General features: G+C 48.6%; 1 protein-coding gene across 1 annotated transcript in view; it reads left to right on the forward strand.

The window, feature by feature from the left end:
• ARHGEF17 (Rho guanine nucleotide exchange factor 17) overlaps positions 1-18,657 on the forward strand; it is a 174,287-nt gene that overhangs the window by 90,131 nt on the left and 65,499 nt on the right. The window lies entirely within an intron of this gene.

The raw sequence follows: 18,657 nt of genomic DNA on the forward strand, positions 1-18,657 counted from the left end.
AGGGAAAAGGAAGGCGTGAAAGGGATGATGGCATGACATCCACACACCCCAGAGCCTTTTTTTGGGGGGGTGGCAAATTGCGTCGTCGGGAAAGCAGCGTTATGGAGCGCCGCCGGGAGAATCTCCAGCCCAGGGTGGCGGCTGCATGCGTTGGGTTGGATGCAGCGAACGAGAGAATTGGAGGAAGTTCCCCAGGAGGGTTTGCCGAAATGTCCCAGAGATGGCTGGCACCGTTGTTGTCGTGCCACGGAAGTGTGTGGGGGGTGTTTCATCAAACACACACACACACACACACAGAGCAACAACAACAGAGGCATGATCAGGGACGGGTGGGTTTTGAGGGTACGGCAAGGGGGAGATGGCTTGGGGGCAGGCGACGATGGCGGGAGCATCCTTGCCAGGAGAGGGCTGTTGGTGACGCAGTGCCATTTCTTTTGGGTTTTAGCGTGGCACACGGCCTGCCAAGGGGGGGAAGCCCTTGCTGCTGCCTCCGACAGCTGCCCACCTGTTGGGCTCTCCCCAGGTACAGTGGGCGATTTTCCAGTACACAGAAGCGCCTTGTTTCGAGAGAGGAAGATCCACGTGGAGAGTTTGTGTGCTGGTGGGAATGATGTCCCCACACCTGTCTGGTTTTGCTCTAGAGATGAGGTTGCCCTGGGAGGCCTTGGCAAACATGAAATCTGTTTGTTATGTTTTGTTTTTTATTCCAGGCAAACTAAGCCATCCTTAACTGGTATGGGCCTTGCTGCCTTTATAACGCAGGTTAAAGGTAAAGGGACCCCTGACCGTTAGGTCCAGTCGTGACCGACTCTGGGGTTGCGGTGCTCATCTCACTTTACTGGCCGAGGGAGCCGGCGTACAGCTCCCAGGTCATGTGGCCAGCATGACTAAGCCGCTTCTGGCGAACCAGAGCAGCGCACGGAAACGCTGTTTACCTTACCACCAGAGCAGTACCTATTTATCTACTTGCACTGGCGTGCTTTCGAACTTCTAGGTGGGCAGGTGCTGGAACCGAGCAACGGAAGCTCACCCCGTTGCGGGGATTCAAACCAGCGACCTTCTGATCGGCAGATCCTAGGCTCTGTGGTTTAACCCACAGGCAATGCAGGTTAGGGTGATCTCAAATCCTTTCTGTAGACTTGCACTGAGATGGGGGGGCGGCCAGGGATGTGGGGAGCTTTTATTTTTCCATGCTATCTTGACGAAAGACATACCCGGTTCGGCTCTTTGGCTGTTTCGGCGCTGCTTTGCTCAAGAAAACAGCCTTCAGTCAAGACACGTGCAATATTTTCGTTCGTTTTGATACTGAAATGTGGGGCAGGGTTGGAATAAGCACCGGGGGCTGAAATAGGGGGCTGGTTGGGGACGAGAAATTCAGCACATGACGTTTGCGAAACTTTCAAACGTTCTGGGATTTTTCATTATAGCTTCCAGGCGAAACCGTCACACTTCAACCAGTGTGGGTTGGGTTGGGGGAGAGCAGAGGTTATAGGGTTGTTTTGTTCTTGCTTCTATTATTATGTATCTCAGGTTTTTATTTGGTACTTTTGTGCTGTGAACAGCCCTGAAGTCTTTGGGCGAAGGATAATAACCAGGGCCTTCTTGGTAGTGGCACCCGCCCAGTGGAACACCCTCCCACCAGATGTAAAAGAGAAAAACAACTACCAGACTTTTAGAAGACATCTGAAGGCAGCCTTGTTTAGGGAAGCTTTTAATGTTTAATAGACTATTGCATTTTAGTGTTTCGTTGGAAGCTGCCCAGAGTGGCTGGGGAAACCAAGAGAGATGGGCAGGGTATAAATAACAAATTATTATAATATTCAATAAATGAAATCCTGCCTAAGGTGACCACACCAGCCTTCACTTGGTGCCCTTTAGACTACAACTCCCATCAGCGTTGGCGGACGCTGGCTTGCCCCAAAGAGCAAACTGAAGGATAAACAAGCCTGTGGGGTTTTCGTTTCCAGGCTCTTGAACGTGTTATTCAGGCCCTTAAGAGTTGGAACTGAATGATGCCCTGAAGGGCATCTTCATCTGCCCTGGCGCCGTCTCCCCAGGCTGACTCATTGCCTGGTTTTTTGCCAGGGATTCCAGAAAGGGCAGGCATGGAATTGGATTGATTTCATCTTCATCATAGAAGGCTTCTCCACGACCGCAAACACAGGGCGCTTGGATTAGCCTCACCAGGAACGGTGGAGTTGAGTCGGAAAGACACACCCACAGCTCAGAACCCAGGGCAGTCTTTTGGCACGAAAAAGTTGTTAATAATAATAATAATAATAATAATAATAATAATAATTTGTTCCCCAGCCACTCTGGGCGGCTTCCATCGAAGATTAAAAATACATTAAAATGTCACACATTAAAAACTTCCCAGAACAGGGCTGCCTTCAGATGTCTTCTAAATGTCAGGTAGTTTTTGTTCTTTTTGACATCTGATGGGAGGGTGTTCCACAGGGCGGGAGCCACTACTGAGAAGGCCCTCTGCCTGGTTCCCTGTAGCTTTCCTTCTCACAATGAGGGAACCACCAGAAGGCCCTCGGAGCTGGACCTCATTGTCCGGGCAGAACGATGGAGGTGGAGACACTCCTTCAGATCTACTGGGACAAGGCCATTTATGGGTTCAAAGGTCAGCACCAACACTTTGAATTGTGCTCAGAAACATACTGGGAGCCAATGTAAGACTTTCAAGACCGGTGTTATGTGGTCTCGGCAGCCACCCCCAGTCACCAGTCTAGCTGCCGCATTCTGGATTAGTAGTAGTTTCTGGGTCACCTTCAAAGGTAGCCCCACATAGAGCGCATTGCAGTAGTCCAAGCGAGAGATAACCAGAGCATGCATCACTCTGGCGAGACAGTCTGTGGGCAGGGAGGGTCTCATCCTGCGTACCAGATGGAGCTGGTAGACAGCTGCCCTGGATACAGAATTGACCTGCGTCTCCATGGACAGCTGTGAGTCCAAAATGACTCCCAGGCTGCGCACCTGGTCCTTCAGGGGCACAGTTACCCCATTCAGGACCAGGGAGTCCTCCACACATGCCCGCCTCCTGTCCCCCAGAAACAGTACTTCTGTCTTGTCAGGATTCAACCTCAAAACCTGTGGTTTGTTTGGAATGTTATGGAACGTTATGGAATCACAGAATTGTGGAGTTGGAAGGGACCGCGAGGGAATCTCAATGCAGGAATCTCAATGAAACCACCCATGACAGATGGCCACCCAACTTCTGCTTAAAAGCCTCCAAGGAAGAAATGTGAATTTTTGTTACTAGCTCAATATTGTTGATAGTGGCTGGCTATATCTCTCTGGGGTTTTAGACAGAGGGCATTCCTGGCCCTACCTAGTGATTCCAGAGATTGAACGTGCAAGTTTCTGCACGCCTGGTCCTTCTTTTGAAACACCAGCGAATTAATGTGGAGACCATGGTTGGAATGTTGTATGGAACCATGGTTTGGAAACTGCAAACCATGGTTATAAGTGACCCCTGTCCAGCAGCTGAACTGGGCTTTGTTTCCTGCCAGCAAACCACAATCCATTGGCTTATAAGCCTGGACTTCTTCCTGGTGTTTTGGGGTTCACTTAGCCTTGTTCCCCCCTTAGGGTCTCCGCTGCCGAATGCGTTCCCTCCCCCTGGTTGGGAGCTCGAGAAACACATGTCCGTTTGCTTGTAGGAGGAAAACAAGAAAAAAAATATTCTGACTCCCAGAAGCCAGAACAGCAAGAGGGATCTGGCTTCTGGGATAGCCTCTTGCTGTTCCGGCTTCTGGGATAGCCGCGCGAAGCCTCTTCCGGGCAGCTGGAGGAAGTCTCCCCCAAGAGCCGCACTCCCTTTAAAGAGCGCACAGAGCGCTGACAGTAAGAGGTGTTCGACAGTGGAATTTGCTACCAAGGAGTGTGGTGGAGTCTCCTTCTTTGGAGGTCTTTAAGCAGAGGCTTGACAACCATATGTCAGGAGTGCTCTGATGGTGTTTCCTGCTTGGCAGGGGGTTGGACTCGATGGCCCTTGTGGTCTCTTCCAACTCTTATGATTCTATGATTCTTGGGGGCTTTTCCCCGAGGAGGGAGAAGGGCAGCTGTGCTGATCCCGAGGGTTAACCATGTGGCAAGGTCCAAGTCCAGTCCGAGGTCGAGGGTGCGGTATGGAGGCTGTCCGTCAAAGCTGAAGCTGGGTCCAAGGCAGGGAGTTGGGTGAGGCCAGGAACTCTGGCTGAAGAGCAGGACAGGGTGCCAGCAGGAACAGGCTACCAACAATGTTGCTCCCGCAACCTGGGACTGGGGCTGGCCGGCTTTTATCTGCCCCAAGGCATAGGGCAGCCCCGATCCTCAGGTGACTCGCCTCTCCTGGCCTGGAGGCGAGCACTCCTCCTGCGGGAACTTAGTTCCCTCAGCCTCTCTGCCCTGAGCCTCTGCAGCTCAGGAGAGGCTGGAGGGTTACTGGACCCAGAGGCAACCTCAGCTTCCTCTGAAGGGGCTGAGAGTGGAGCACCTGCAGGCAATGGGTCCTCCATCACCTCAGGGGCCAGAGCAAACTCAGCTGGTGCCTGCACCTGAGGATCCAGCACAGGTGAGGACCCTTCAGGCTCAGGCCCCAGCCCCGGCTCAGCTGGTTCTGGAGGGGGGACTCCTGTGCAGGCTGGGATTCCTCAGGTTCAGCCTCCGAGTCCGAATCCCAGGCCATCACAGCAGCCCTTCTCCCTCCTCGGGGAAAAGCCCCCAAGAGCCGCACACACGCTCCACGCGGCTCTTTAAAGGTAGCGCTGAGCAGAGCCTCCTGCCTGCATTCGCTCCATAACACACGCACATTTCCCCTTACTTTTTAGGAGGGGAAAAGTGCATCTTATAGAGTGAAAAATACGGTAAGTGTTTCACACTCTACTGACTGAGCTATCCAGGAGTTGCATTTCTGGACAAAGAAACCCCCTCCTGGGGTATCTGTTCGGCACGTGAGGACCCTCATTTGGCTGAAGGATTGGCTTAATTGTGTCCCATCGGGTCATGGATAATGGGATGGATGTTGCTTAGGGCAACTGCTTCTTCAGAGACGCTCTTCCGCCAGAGCTGGAGGCAGCGGTGCTTCTGAGTACCAGTTCCTGGAAACGTCAGGAGGGGGCAAGAGTTGGTCTTGCGTTCAAATCCTGCTCGCCGGTTTCCCAAAAGAGGCATCTGGTCGGCCGCGGGGAGAACAGGACGTTTGCCTCATCCAGAAGGCTCATCCTGTGCACTCATAAATGTTGCCTTTCTCGTGGATGATGTGTTTTCCGCGGCTACAGTGTGAGATCCTTCCCACCTCCCTCAGCTCACGATTAGATCTTGTCGTTCTTCCCATCCGCCCAGGCTAAAAAAGATGCTGTTTTACTGTGGATTACTGGTACAGATAAAGGGTTGTGTGAAATCAGATTCCCGGTCTGTGTGTGTCTGAGAGAGAGACAGACAGAGAGAAATCAAACAGTGTAGCTCCATAGTCTTCTGTTTTGCTGGTGGTTTTATTCCAGATTAAGAATTCAATCCTAAACATTCATATGACCTTGGAAGCAAAGCCCTATTAAAATAATTGATGTGATGCAGTCTCTGTGGTTTCGCCGTCCGCCGAGTTTGCGATTCCTCTCCCCCGCTTCCCAGCTTTTGTTTCCCATCTGGTGTGGAGTTTCTGAAGAACTCCAAATCCTTGGGAGCAATTTGTGTGACGTTCCGTTTAATTGTTCCTTTGATTCCGTTTAAAAGTCACTTCCCATAAGCATAAGAACATCAACGTTAAAAACAATTCCGTATGTGAAAACAATTTCAATCCAGGTACCAAGGGAGGCTGGGATAAAGATCGGTATTAAAAAGGCCTGTTGAAAAGCAAAGGTCTTTGATAGCCGATAGATTCTGTGCCTGTCGAACACGTATAACGATAATATAATAATCATAATTTTTTATACCCCGCCCGTCCTGCTGGGTTTCCCCAACCGCTCTGGGCGGATTCCAACCGGATATTAAAAGCACAATACAACATTAAACATAAAAAACTTCCCTAAACAGGTCTGCCTTCTGATGTCATTTAAAAGTAAGATAGTTGCTTATTTCATTTACATCTGATGGGAGGGCATTCCACAGAATGGGTGCTACTACCGAGAAGGCCCTCTGCTTAGTTTCCTGTAACCTTCTCACAGGGAGGGAACCGCCAGAAGGCCCTCGGCGCTGGACCTCAGTGTCCAGGCTGAACGATGGGGGTGGAGACGCTCCTTCAGGTATACAGGACCGAGGCCGTTTAGGGCTTTCACGGTCAACACCAACACTTTGACTTGTGCTTGGAAACGTACTGGGAGCCAATGTAAGTCTCTCAGGACCGGTGTTATGTGGTCTCGGCAGCCGCTCCCAGTCACCAGTCTAGCTGCCGCATTCTGGATTTGTTGTAGTTTCTGGGTCACCTTCAAAGGTAGCCCCACATAGAGCACCTTGCAGTAGTCCAAGCGGGAGATAACCAGAGCATGTACCACTCTGGCCAGACAGTCTGCGGGAAGGAAGGGTCTCATGAGGGAGTTCCACTGGACAGGTACCACCATACTATGGACCCGAGTCCTCCATCATACAGAGAGGACCTCCTAATGAGATGGTCTCTGCACGAGATGCTTACCTGCAGTGCTGCCCAGTGATTGGTTGGGTGGTAATGATGATAATCAGGGTGGTGTGCAACATTTAAGAAATGTTTTACAGAGTATAATAATAAAAACACAGCACATGGCATAATAATACACAGCATAATAAAAACAAAAATAATCTTACTAACCATGTCCTGCACCACAATAGATTAAAGGCCTGCACAAAGAGGAACGTTTTTGTCTAAAGGCATGTAATGATGGAACCAGGCGAGCCTCTCTGGGGAGAGAATTCCACAATTGGGAGCCACCACAGATAAGGCCTGTTTACGTGTTGCCACCCTCCGAATCTCTCGGGGGGGGGGACACAGAGAAGGGCCTCGGATGACAAACACAGGGACCGGGCCTCTTCATATAGGGCAGCGGTTCTCAACCTGTGGGTCCCCAGATTTTGTTGGACTAAAACTCCCATCATCCCTGAGCTCTGGCCTTGCTAGCTAGGGGTGATTGGAGTTGTAGTTCAATAACATCTGGGGACCCGCAGGTTGATAAAGGCTGGTATAGGGTTAGGTGGTAAAGGCATGGAGGTCCTGTGATGTTTAAGGTTTTATAGGTCAGCGCCAGCACTTTGAGTTGGGCCCAGGGACTAATAATCGGCAGCTGGGACAAGATCTATGTAATAAGCTCAAACTGTTGTTCTTTGGGACACAGTTAGTGATGTGGGTTAAACCACAGAGCCTAGGGCTTGCTGATCAGAAGGTCAGCGGTTCAAATCCCCGCGACGGGGTGAGCTCCCGTTGCTCAGTCCCTGCTCCTGCCAACCTAGCAGTTCAAAAGCACGTCAAAGTGCAAGTAGATAAATAGGTACCACTCCGGCGGGAAGGTAAACGGCGTTTCCATGCGCTGCTCTGGTTCGCCAGAAGTGGCTTAGTCCTGCTGGCCACATGACCCGGAAGCTGTACGCCAGCTCCCTTAGCCAATAAAGCGAGATGAGTGCCGCAACCCCAGAGTTGGCCATGACTGGACCTAACGGTCAGAGGTCCCTTTACCTTGCAGCCATCCAGAGAAGGAAGGGGTGAGGCAATTTTGAAATTAGCTGCGTTGCCCTAATAGGGATTTGGATACCAGTTGGACCACCTTGTCAGCAAATACGGTCAGGAATTAATCTGGAAGATTTTTCGGGAGTCCGCCATCTTGGCAAGTCCCTGCTTGAAATGACCCTGCCTGGGACTTAACCATCTCCTGATTTCATGCTTATCCGAATGTTACAACGCAGAATGTCGCTTGGCAGTTCGATGAAGTATTTAAAGACTTAGCTTGTGATGGATTTTTAAAAAAAACACAAGTTTGCAGATTAAGGCAGAAACCAAGCAGAGCATGTATGTTCACGCTTAGCATGTGGGCTCACTAACTTCAATGTTGCCACTTCCAAATTCTGACAGGTCTAAGCATTAGCTTCCGAGATCCCTAAAGCAGGGATGGCGGAACCTGTGGCTCTCCAGATTTTTTTTTTCACTCCCTCATCCTTCGTCATTGGTAATGCTAGGTAAAGGTAAAGGGATCCCTGACCATTAGGTCCAGTCGTGGCCGACTCTGGGGTTGCAGCGCTCATCTCGCTTTATTGGCTGAGGGAGCTGGCTTACAGCTTCCGGGTCATGTGGCCAGCATGACTAAGCCGCTTCTGGCGAACCAGAACGGAAATGCCGTTTACCTTCCTGCCGGAGTGATACCTATTTATCTACTTGCACTTTGATGTGCTTTTGAAATGCTAGGTTGGCAAGAGCAGGGACCGAGCAATGAGAGCTCACCCCGTTGCGAGGATTTGAACCGCCAACCTTCTGATTGGCAAGCTCTAGGCTCTGTGCTTTAGACCACAGCTCCACCTACGTTCCAAAAAGTAGTATAGGTAAAGGTAAAGGGACCCCTGACCATTAGGTCCAGTCATGACCGACTCTGGGGTTGTGGCGCTCATCTCACTTTATTGGCCGAGGGAGCCGGCGTACAGCTTCCGGGTCATGTGGCCAGCATACCTAAGCCACTTCAGGCGAACCAGAGCAGCGCACGGAAACGCCGTTTACCTTCCCACCAGAGCAGTACCTATTTATCTACTTGCACTTTGACGTGCTTTTGAACTGCTAGGGGGGCAGGAGCAGGGACCGAGCAACGGGAGCTCACCCTGTCGCGGGGATTCGAACCGCCAACCTTCCAATCGGCAAGCTCTAGGCTCTGTGGTTTAACCCACAGCACCACCCGCGTCCCACTGGCAATGCTAGCTGGAGTCTATCTCTACAGCATCTGTGGAGCCAGAGTTTCCTCTCCCCTAAAAATACAGTTTGGAAACTGCTGTTGTAAAGCATAGCTGGGGTTATGACTCTGCAAGTATTTTTCTGAGCATGCTCCCTGCCCACTCCCTGCAAAAAATCCACATTGCCCTCTTTGCACCAAGCAAGCTGGGAACGGCCTTCCCTCAGCCAAAAACGCCCTGTGTCGCTTAAGAGGACGAGGAGTCCAAAATATCCTCGTTGCCCAAGACTCAGCTTTCCAGGCACATTCCGAGAGCCATTTTGCAGCCTTCGCCTCCTGCTTGCTTTTGCAGTCGCCAGATAACGGGAACTGCCTGGAAGTGAGTTGCTTGACAAGAACCATAGAAACGCAAGGCGAGTCCAGCTGGGTTGTCGCCAGGGAGGAAAGAACCTGTTTCTTTCAGTTTCTCGTTTTCCCAGGCTTCCTGTGCAGTTCTCCTCATCGGTGTTTTGTGTTTTTTTAAAAAAAGTCACTGTGAAAATTCATTGTGCAATTTTCTCCTTACGCATCCATCCTTCTGTGCAACTCCCCATCATTCGCACATTTTTGCAATGCAAATGCCCCCTAATACTATGCATTGCTGTATTCTACTTTCAGTGATAATGCGTGTTTTATGTACAGTGGTGCCTCGCAAGGCGAAATTAATCCATTCTGTGAGGCTCTTCGTATGGCGGTTTTTTCGTCTTGCGATGCAAGCCCATTGACAGCTTAGTGGATTAGCGCTATTAGCGGTTTAGCAGCTTTTAGCGGCTTATCAGCTTAGCGGATCAGCTGATAAGCGGCTTAGCTGCTTAGAAAAAGGGGGGAAAGGGGGGGAAACCCGCAGGAACTCGCAAGACATTTTCGTCTTGCGAAGCAACCCCATAGGGAAATTTGTTTTGCGAAGCGCCTCCAAAACGGAAAACCCTTTCGTCTAGCGGGTTTTCCGTCTTGCGGGGCACCACTGTATCTGCATTTTTCTACATGTTACTTGGCTGCATTGCAAAATTCGAAGACGTGCGAATTCTGAAGGATGGCTGCGCTCTGGTTTGCGCATTGATTCGGAAACTGACTCAGATTTCTTTCCCATCCCTAGCTGTACCACATACTCCAGCATCCTTTTTTTAAAAAAAAAATATTAGGTTTTCCACAATTATAACAAATATCACATAATAGAACAACAAACAAAAACAAAAATACACCAAAGAAGAAAACAATATGAAAAACATCATCCTACCCACCATCACAACGAATAAACAATAAAAACGAACTTAATTCTTTAAAAGCCCAACTTATGTACATATTGATTGACTTCCTCTAGTCCCTCCCTTCTGGGTTTCCTTGTATCTGCATGTAACAGCTTTCCAATATCATTATTAAACAAAAATATTTCCGATTATAATCTAACTTATTCACTTTTCTTACTGTTCCGAATCCTATTTATTTAATTAAATCCTAATTTAATCCTAGGTCTTTTGGGTGCTTTCAAGTGATTTCTAATTTTTTATATTACCATATTTATTCAAATAGTCCTTAAATTTCTTCCAATCTTCTTGATATTCCTCTTCTTTCTGGTCGCGGATTCTTCCAGTCAGGCCAGCTAGCTCCGAAAAGTCCATCATCTTCAGCTGCCAATCTACTACTGTTGGTACTTCTTGCGTTTTCCAGTTCTTAGCGAGTAAGATTCGAGCAGCCGTTGTGGCATACAAAAATAATTTAACATCTTTCTACGTACTCCAGGGACGCGGGTGGCGCTGTGGGTTAAACCACAGAGCCTAGGGCTTGCCGATCAGAAGGTCGGCAGTTCAAATCCCCACGACGGGGTTAGCTCCCATTGCTCGGTCCCTGCTGCTGCCAACCTAGCAGTTCGAAAGCACGTCAAAGTGCAAGTAGATAAATAGGTACCACTCCAGCGGGAATGTAAACGGCGTTTCCGTGCGCTGCTCTGGTTCGCCAGAAGCGGCTTCATCATGCTGGCCACATGCCCCAGAAGCTGTACGCTCCCTTGGCCAATAAAGCGAGATGAGCGCCGAAACCCCAGAGTCAGTCAAGACTGGACCTAATGGTCAGGGGTCCCTTTACCTTTACTTTACGTACTCCAGCATCCTTGCCCCCACATGGGGGCCAGGTTTGGGCTCCCACCCTGCAAGAACCCTCTTCTCTCTGTTTGTGCCATTGTGAGCAGCACCTGGCACTCAGGTATACTGCCTCTGTCTGTTGAGGTTCTACTTAGCTGGTATAACTAATGGTGTATGTCACATTCACCAAGAATTGCATTTGTCTCCTTCTCAAAGCCTTCCCAGTCATTCATCTTGGTGATGGACTGGCATGTGATGGTCTTAGGTGTCACACTGAATCAAGGGGAAATGAGCGGGATTCCCAATTGTGCCCCCCCCAGTATTTCAGTCACTATATATTAAGGTCCTTTATTGCTGCATCACACTTTTGACCCATGGAAGCTTGTCGTCCACTAAGACACCCCCCAGCTGGTTGCACAGCTGGTTTTTCCTGCCTAAGTATAAAACAGGGGTAGGCAAACTAAGGCCCGGGAGCCGGAGCCGGCCCAATCACCTTCTAAATCCGGCCCACGGACAGTCCGGGAATCAGCATGTTTTTACATGAGTAGAAGTAGATTTAAAATGCATCTCTGGGTTATTTGTGGGGCCTGCCTGGTGTTTTTACATGTGTAGAATGTGTCCTTTTATTTAAAATGCATCTCTGGGTTATTTGTGGGGCATAGGAATTCGTTCATATTTTCTTTCCAAATATAGTCCGGCCCCCCACAGGGTCTGAGGGATGGTGGACCGGCCCACGGCTGAAAAAGGTTGCTGACCCCTGGTATAGAACCTTAACATTTGTCCCCACTGAAATTCATTCTTGTATGTATCTAACTTTGCATGTATGTAGCTCTACTCACTCCTACTCCATAATTCAGTGTAGATATATTTCTTATATATTTTGTGCTTTTAAAAAAAGCACATTTAAAAATATGTGTTCTTTATATTGAGCCACACCAATAAAAACAGAGATGTCAAATTACGTGCTACTAAATCTGTATAGTGTTTATCCTCCAAGAAACTCAAAATAATGTCCATGGATTCCACCCCACTGCCTCTGATATTATTTTATTTATTTATTATGCAATATATTTATATCCTGCCAAGTTGGAACTCAGGGTGGCTTACAACATTTAAAAAACATATACTCATAGAATAAAGAATAATACAAGTCAATGGGTTCAAAACAGTACTTAAAATGCATCACAATATATCTGAAAACAGCAATTAAAATTTGAACTGACAGCAGCCCATAATCAGCACCGTCTGCACCTTAGTTTCCAAATGCATGAACCCTTTTAATTGTTGCTTCCTTGTCTGAACAGAAGCACAGGAGTCAAGTAACATTGATCTTAGCATGAAGAAAAAACTTTGTTTGCTGATTGGAATCTCTGTCCCATGGCAAACAAAGTTTATTTTTCTTCCTATAAGATCCGTGGGGCTTTAAGGCAGAATAAAGACCCTGATATGAAGACCCTGATATTGTGCTTAGCCTCTTATCGGGCTGGGTCTCTACTCTGCCTAGCAAGAGAAGAGGTGTCTGCCTTAAGCCTGCATAGTGGGGTAACTGTGACCCCGAAGGACCAGGTGTACAGCCTGGGAGTCATTCTGGACTCACAGCTGTCCATAGAGGCACAGGTCAGTTCTGTGTCCAGGGCAGCTGCTTACTAGCTCCATCTGGTACGCAAGATGAGACCTTCCCTGCCCGCAGACTGTCTTGCTAGAGTGGTGCATGCTCTGGTTATCTTCCGCTTAGACTACTGTAATGCGCTCTATGTGGGGCTACCTTTGAAGGTGACCCAGAAACTGCAATTAATCCAGAATGCGGCAGCTAGACTGGTGACTGGGAGTGGCTGCCGGGACCACATAACACCGGTCTTGAAAGACCTACATTGGCTCTCCGAGCACAATTCAAAGTGTTGGTGCTGACCTTTGAAGCCCTAAACGGCCTCGTACAGTATAGCTGAAGGAGCGTCTCCACCCCCATTGTTCTGCCCGGACGCTGAGGTCCAGCTCCGAGGGCTTTTTGGCGGTTTCCTCATTGCAAGAAGCGAAGCTACAGGGAACCAGGCAGAGAGCCTTCTTGGTGGTGGCGCCCGCCCTGTGGAACACCCTCCCACCAGATGTCAAAGAGAAGAACAATTACCAGTCTTTTAGAAGATATCTGAAGACAACCCTGTTTAGGGAAGCTTTTAATGTTTAATAGGTTATTGTATTTTAGTGTTTTGTTGGAAGCCGCTCAGAGTTGCTGTTGAAACCCAGCCAGATGGGCATGGTATAAAGAATTATTATTATTATTATTATTATTATTATTATTATTATTATTATTATTATTATAGCAAGAGCAAAGCCACATGGATCTTATCGTTTGCTGATCTTTGCTGATCTCCCTGCCTTGTCAGGGAAGCTCAATTGTTATGCTAGGCAGAGGCACAGGGCTTGTGCCTGCAGAAAGCAGCTTTTACTGCAAAGTAAAGCCTTTACTCAGCAACCTCAGCTGAGAGGCGGCAGCAGGGGCTTACACCTTGCAGGCAGGCAGGAAAAGGCCATTTACTTAGCAGTAAAGGCTTTACTTTTCGTTAAAGTGCCGCTTCCTGGTCTGCTGGGTCTGCAATCCCAGTCGGGCAGTACATTCTCGATATATTACAGGGTAGAAAAAATATGAAACCTTTTTCTCAGTCACACCGATAGGAGACAAAGCATAGATATATCGCCCACACCTACTCTTGACACCTTACTGCTTTTCTGACTCTGGTGACTCAGAGCGGCCGCAGCACTGCTGCAGACAAGATTTCTGCTTCGGAAAGCGCTTAATCCAGTAATTATGTCCTATTAGCCCCGTGGTAAACATGCCATGGAAACCTTCTAGCAAGTACCAGGCAGGAGCTAAAATTTCCATTCCCAGCATCTCCCATAAGGGCCGGGAAAGGCTACCTTCTTGGAACCCAGAGAGCAGCTGCCAGCCTGTGTAGGCAGCACTTCCCCCAACCTGAGGTCCTCCAGATAGTTTGGCCGCATGCCGGCCAGGGGCTGATGGGAGTTCGTCCAAACATCTGGAGGTCTCCAGGTTGGGAGGAACTGGTGTTGGTAATACAGTGGTACCTCAGGTTACATACGCTTCAGGTTACAGACTCCGCTAACCCAGAAATAGTGCTTCAGGTTAAGAACTTTGCTTCAGGATGAGAACAGAAACCGTGCTCCGGCGGCACAGCAGCAGCAGGAGGTCCCATTAGCTAAAGTGGTGCTTCAGGTTAAGTACAGTTTCAGGTTAAGAACGGACCTCCGGAATGAATTAAGTACTGAACCTGAGGTACCACTGTAAATAAATAAACTCTAAAGGGAGTTGTGTCATGGGATATTTCTGGTTCGCGACTCGCGTTTGCTTTCTTTGCTTTCAATTATTTCCCACTCCAGGAGCAAAGTGTAATTGAGAGGTGGGAAAGAGTTGCGGTAGAGGAGGAAGAAAGAAGCAAAGGCCAAACCTTTTGAACTGAGAGAGGGATGAATGGCAGGCACCCCGTGTCTTATTCTGAACATTTCCACCTCCACTGCTCCTAAGGTTACCAGATTCCCCCCCCCCCCATGAATCCAGGGATACTTTTCAACTTAGCGTATTTTTTGCCCTATAGGACGCACCGGCCCATAGGACGCACCTAGTTTTTTGGGGGGAAATCAAGGGGAGGGAATTTATCCCCCCCCCCAGGTTTGCACAGCCATCCCCAAGCTAGAAGAGGGAGACGGAGCGCTCCGTCTCCCTATTCTGCCTTCAGGGACAGCCTCTCTAGCCTCCGTGGGGCAGCGGCTTGCCCCGCTATCCCCCAAGCTTGTGGGGCTGGCGGGGGGGAGAAGCAAGCTTGCTTCTCCCCCCCCCCCCGTCAGCCTCCAGATCAGGTCGGGGAATAGCGGGGTGGCGGCACTGCACCTCCCCGCTGTCCCCCGAGCCTTTGGGCTGCAGGCAGGCTGCTGCCCGCAAGCCTTGCCCACCGACCCCTCTCACTCTCCAGGCTTCAGCGAAAGCCTGCACTCGCCCCATAGGACACACACACATTTCCCCTTCATTTTTGGAGGGGAAAAAGTGCGTCCTATAGGGCGAAAAATACGGTAAGTGGATTTTGTATGGGAGATGATATGTAAATCCGGGGACTGTCCCCAGGAAATGGGGATGTCTGCTAACCTTGTTGTTGTTGTTTAGTCGTTTAGTCGTGTCCGACTCCACGGACCAGAGCACGCCAGGCACTCCTGTCTTCCACTGCCTCCCGCAGTTTGGTCAGACTCATGCTGGTAGCTTCGAGAACACTGTCCAACCATCTCGTCCTTTATCGTCCCCTTCTCCTTGTGCCCTCCATCTTTCCCAACATCAGGGTCTTTTCCAGGGAGTCTTCTCTTCTCATGAGGTGGCCAAAGTATTGGAGCCTCAGCTTCAGGATCTGTCCTTCCAGTGAGCACTCAGGGCTGATTTCCTTCAGAATAGATAGGTTTGATCTTCTTGCAGTCCATGGGACTCTCAAGAGTCTCCTCCAGCACCAGAATTCAAAAGCATCCATTCTTCGGCCATCAGAACTGAAAATGGGTGGCTTCCAGCATGCACACGAAAGCTCATACCAAGAACTAACTTAGTTGGTCTTTAAGGTGCTACTGGAAGGAATTTTTTTGTTTTGACTATGGCAGACCAACACGGCTACCTATCTGTAACATTTCAGAAACAGGTAGATTTGCCCTTCAGATGTGAATTTAGTTGAATTTGAAGTTATGAAAGGCGAAGTTGAGTCAACTAGCCATGATTCCTTCTGGTGGTTCCCTCCCTGCGAGAAGCAAAGTTACAGGGAACCAGGCAGAGGGCCTTCTCAGTAGTGGCGCCTGCCCTGTGAAACGCCCTCCCATCTCATGTCAAGGAAATAAACAATTATATGGCATTTAGAAGACATCTGAAGGCAGCTCTGCTTAGGGAAATTTTTAATGTATTTTTAATCTTTTGTTGTAAGCTGCCTAGAGTGGCTACGGAAACCCAGCCAGATGGGCAGAGTAGAAGTAATGAATTACAGTGGTACTTTGGGTTAAGAACTTAATTCATTCTGAAGGTCCATTCTTAACCTGAAACCGTTCTTAACCTGAGGTACCACTTTAGCTAATGGGGCCTCCCGCTGCTGCCGCTGCACAATTTCTGTTCTCATCCTGAAGCAAAGTTCTTAACCCGAGGTACTATTTCTGGGTTAGCGGAGTCTGTAACCTGAAGCGTCTGTAACATGAAGCATCTGTAACCTGACGCATCTGTAACCCAAGGTTACAGATGTATCATATTATCATATTATTATTAGGACTTGCCCTGCCAAACCAAAAAGGCCTCCTTCTCACCTGAAGTATACCTGACTCGTGTTCTTAAGGCCAAGTTTGCTTTCTGCCGTAACCCTCTGTCTGCAAAGCTGACAGCTGAGGATGCTAAAATCTGGAACCTGAAGCTTACTGGTGTCTCTCCCCCCCCCCCTTTTCACAAAAGCTGTTTTGCTCTGCTAGCGCAACCCACCTAAAACCTGCATTTGGCGGAAGGAGAAGGCGTTCGCCTTGTGTTCTAACGCCGCCCCGCGTGCTTCTGTGGCCTTCTGCACGGGATTTGAGCTTCTAGCAATAACAAAACACCATGTTCTCTACCCTGAGCCAACACTGTCATTGCAGCTGATGTCCCAATGCCTGAGTGACTGGTTTATTGGACTGGGGTAGTCACAGCAGCTATCTGTGGCACAGAAGGGGGGGCGCAGAGAAGGAATAGCTTTGGGGGCCAGTCGGAGGAAAGATGCTTTCTCAACTCTTGCAGCTTGGAGGTTGAAATCTTTGGGCATCCCAGGTTTCAGGCATTTTGACAGAAGAAGTTCGTAGCCGTCACGGAGGTGAACCTGAGTGTGAGGGGACAGAAACTTGCATTTTTGCTGGGTTTAGTATCGAGCGACATCCCTAAGGATAAAAGGAACGTATTCCTTTACGCAACCGCAGCAGCCAGAATCGTAGTGGCAAAAAATGGGAAAACTGATAAAATACCAGAATTATTAGAATGGGAAACCAAACTTCTTGAATTCGCGGAGATGGCAAAATTAACAGCATCAATCAAAAGCTACTCTAATCAAAAAAATTAATAAAGAATGGGAATGCGTTAAGGAATACATGGGAAAAGTGGGTGCAGGAGCTTAAAAATTAATATGCAAAAGTATAAAAGGCGCAAGGAGATAGGATAATATTATATTGAGGATGGAATAACAAATAGAATGAGTAACTCAACAATAACAAAAATAATAGTAGGCCAAGAACACAGGTGGAGAGAAGTATTGGGTTTTGGGGGAGGGAGGTGAAAGGATTAATTGAAATGGTTAAAGATTGGTATAGGATTTAAGAGATTTAAATTTCCGTAAAGATTCGATAAGGAAAGCAGTTCTTTTTTAAAAAAATTTTTTTAAAAAGAAAGAAATTTGCAGTGTGGTCCCCGTTGGCCCTAGGCAGGAATGCCCCCTTTTCAGATGTGATTGCCGTTAGCTAAAGAATCGTGGGCTGGGTACCATTTTGCCCAGGACATGGAGCGAGGCAGTAGAAATGATGGAGGCACACACACAAAGACTGCCTTGCAAAAAGCTGTAGCCGGTTTATTTAAATACAGTCGTACCTCGGAAGTAAAACAGAATCTGTTCCTGAAGTCCATTTGACTTCTGAAACGTTCGGGAACCAAAGCACGGCTTCCGATTGGCTGCAGCAAGTTCCTGCAGCCAGTCGGAAACTCCGTGGGACATTTGGCTTCCAAAAGAACGTTTGAAAACCAGAACACTCACTTTTAGTTTTTGATCCTTTGGGAGCTGGACCGTTCGACTCCCAAGGCGTTCAGGAGCCAAGGTATGACTGTACCGCATTTGCTACTGATAACCTCTGAGCTCAGAGTGGTTTGCAAAATTAAATTAAATTTAAAAAGTAAAAGTAAAGGGACCCCTGACCATTAGGTCCATTCGCGGACGACTCTGGGGTTGCGGCGCTCATCTCGCTTTATTGGCCGAGGGAGCCAGCGTACAGCTTCCGGGTCATGTGGCCAGCATGACTAAGCCACTTCTGGCAAACCAGAGCAGTGCACGGAAACGCCGTTTACCTTCCCGCCGGAGTGGTACCTATTTATCTACTTGCACTTTGACGTGCTTTCGAACTGCTAGGTTGGCAGGAGCTGGGACTGAGCAACGGGAGCTCACCCCGTCGTGGGGATTTGAACCTCCAGCCTTCTGATTGGCAAGTCCTAGGCTCTGTGGTTTAACCCACAGTGCCACTCGTAGCAAATGTAATAATTCAGTAATGGTTCTCCTGACTTTTCTGGGCACATTTGCAATGTAATGGGCACCATAGCAGAAGTACAGCTGCTCATGTAAATAGACACATAGTTGTGCGTTCCTTTTCCTTTCTCCCCACCAGAATTCAGGCTTGAAAATTATGTTTTCTTTTCTTTTCCTTTTTTCAAGCCTAGTTGGGTAGAAGGTGTGATATTCTTGGAGAGTACAGCCGAGGAGACAACAGCCGTCGCTGCTGTTGCTATAAAATAATAATCGTCAAAGATTCACTCACAGCTTAATGCCAACGAAAGCTGCTGTTTCTAAGACCAGTGCCGCAAGCGTTAAAATAAACATTCATAATTCAAACGCCCCTTCGAAACATAGAAGCATCCGTCCTTAATTAAATAAACCAATTTCCTTGAAGCAACAGGCGCGGGTCCAGAAAAATATGGG

This window comes from Podarcis melisellensis, assembly GCF_964234715.1.
Source record: "Podarcis melisellensis genome assembly, chromosome: 4".
NCBI lineage: Eukaryota > Metazoa > Chordata > Lepidosauria > Squamata > Lacertidae > Podarcis > Podarcis melisellensis.